Genomic DNA, 2,129 nt, shown 5'->3' on the forward strand with positions numbered 1-2,129 from the left:
ACCCACAACTGGCAGACTTCAAATGACAAGTGACAGCAAAATGCTGCTGGGCAAGGGATGGGAAAGGAACAAGAATGTGTAGACAGAAGCTTTTTGAGAAGCAGCTCAAGGGGAAGATCTAAAACTCAAACAGGCATTGATCTGATACATATCCACCACCCTAGAAACAAGCTATCTATAGGAATTTGAAACCTCTGTTGCACCGAGTATAACCATTGCAAAAAGAAAAGAGAGGTGAGGAGAGGAGAGGAGAGGAGATAGATTTATAGATAAATGGAACAGAATAGAGAATCCAGAAACAGACCCACAGAAGTATAACCATATGTAAAGAAGTTGGGGGGCTTCCTTATATATCTCACATCTTATATAGAAATTAACTCAGTTACAAAGGTTAATATCAACAGTAATTAGTCATGCCGATATCACTGGCCCCTGATATGATGTGAGAAGGACCATTACCTACATGATATTCTTCCCCCAGATCCTTAACATCAGTCTATTCATGAAAAATACATCAGAAAGACTGAAACTGAGTCACATTTTACAAAACAGCTCACTAAGGAAACTTTACACTGTCTTTTTAATGATTCCATAAATCTGAAGTTGTTTTAAAATTATAAGTTTAAAAAAAAGAAAGGGACGTGAAGTCACATACCCTATTTTCCTTGGAGGAGAAGGTTGAGGTAGAGTGAACCCAAAGTAGTAACCAGGGAAGCCAATGAAATTGGCATTTTGGTGATTTATACTTGATGCCACTAACTTTCAAATGTTTCTCGAGTCTAGTTGTGAGAGGAGGCCATTTCATTTTCTGTAAATCGGAGCTCTGCTGGAAGAACTAGAGCTTCTGAAAGGGAAGTATGGGCTCCTTGTTAACTCCTGTCTGCCGCTTATGCCCTCTGCACTTAATTCCCACAAAGTTTTTCACTTCAAGTATTGCCATGTTGGGATTCTGATTTTCTGGGTTTGAGCCTCTTGACTTCACCTCTGCTTTTTATTTCCCCAGATTTATGAGTTTGTGAGGCATTTACCTGGATCTGTCCTTCTAAGTGGCCATAACCGATGTGATTTCATGCAGGCAGGGTTGATCAGCACCAACGTTATACCTTTGTAGCCTACACAACTGGGGGATGGAACAGACCCTGTTCACAATGATATCCCCTTCTTGGTCTTTACACCAGTCCCAGTCTAGGGCAACCAGAGTCTCTATCCCAGGAGTGTGAAATTTTGAACTGAAAGATACAGCAATGAAAGACTGAGGAGAAAGTGTAGGAACTTCTGCCCCCAAGGGCCCCACAGTTATTTTAATTATGTTATTTCTGAGGCTTGGATACAACCAGTATTAGTTTTCTATAGTTGTTTTGGCAAATGACCACACACTGAGTGGCTGAAAACATTCATTCTTTCCTTAATAAACATTAATAAAATACTAATTCTGTCATAGCTCTGGAGGCCAGAAGTCCAAGATCGAGTTGTCAGCAGTGCTGTAGTCACTGCAGAGGCTCTGGGGAAGAATTTGTTCCTTGTCTTCCCTGGTTCCTTGGCTTATGGCCTCATCACTCCCATCTCTGCTTCTGTCTGCACTTCTTCTCTGTCTTTCCAGTTTGTGTGCCTCTTATAAGGACACTTGCCGTTGGATTTAGGGCCCACCAGGATGATTTCCTCATCTCAAGATCCCTAATTACATCTATAAAGACCCTTTTTCTAAATAAGGTGATGTTCACAGGTGATGATTTGAAGATATTTGGGGGGAACAACATCATTCAACCCAATACTGCACCCTTCCAATTATTTTCTTAAACTAAGTAGTACCAGTTTCCATTACTTGCAACCAAAAAAAACCTAGTTTGGTCTCTTGATGCTGGCCATGCAGTTGTAAGTGGTTTGCACTACCCGTATACTAAGCTTGACTTCAGAAATTCTCCAATTTCAATGTAGTAAGAGTTACTTTGGAATTTATTAAAAATGGAAGTTTCTGCCCTCCTCCTAAGTTTCTCAATAAATTGGTCTAGGAATCTGCATTTTTAACAATTTTCAGGTGGTTCTGATGATAAAAGAACAGGAAAAATTGTGAAAGCTCAGACCCATTAACATCCCGTTCAAATAAAAGCAAGAGGAAAAGCAATGAAAAA

The 2,129-nt window shown here is 40.0% G+C and overlaps 1 long non-coding RNA gene across 1 annotated transcript in view; it reads left to right on the forward strand.

Moving 5' to 3' along the window:
* The window catches only part of LOC103661591, a 33,753-nt gene that overhangs the window by 28,558 nt on the left and 3,066 nt on the right, over positions 1 to 2,129 (forward strand). The window lies entirely within an intron of this gene.

The sequence above is a fragment of the Ursus maritimus genome, unplaced genomic scaffold (assembly GCF_017311325.1).
Source record: "Ursus maritimus isolate PB19 unplaced genomic scaffold, ASM1731132v1 scaffold_9, whole genome shotgun sequence".
Lineage (NCBI taxonomy): Eukaryota > Metazoa > Chordata > Mammalia > Carnivora > Ursidae > Ursus > Ursus maritimus.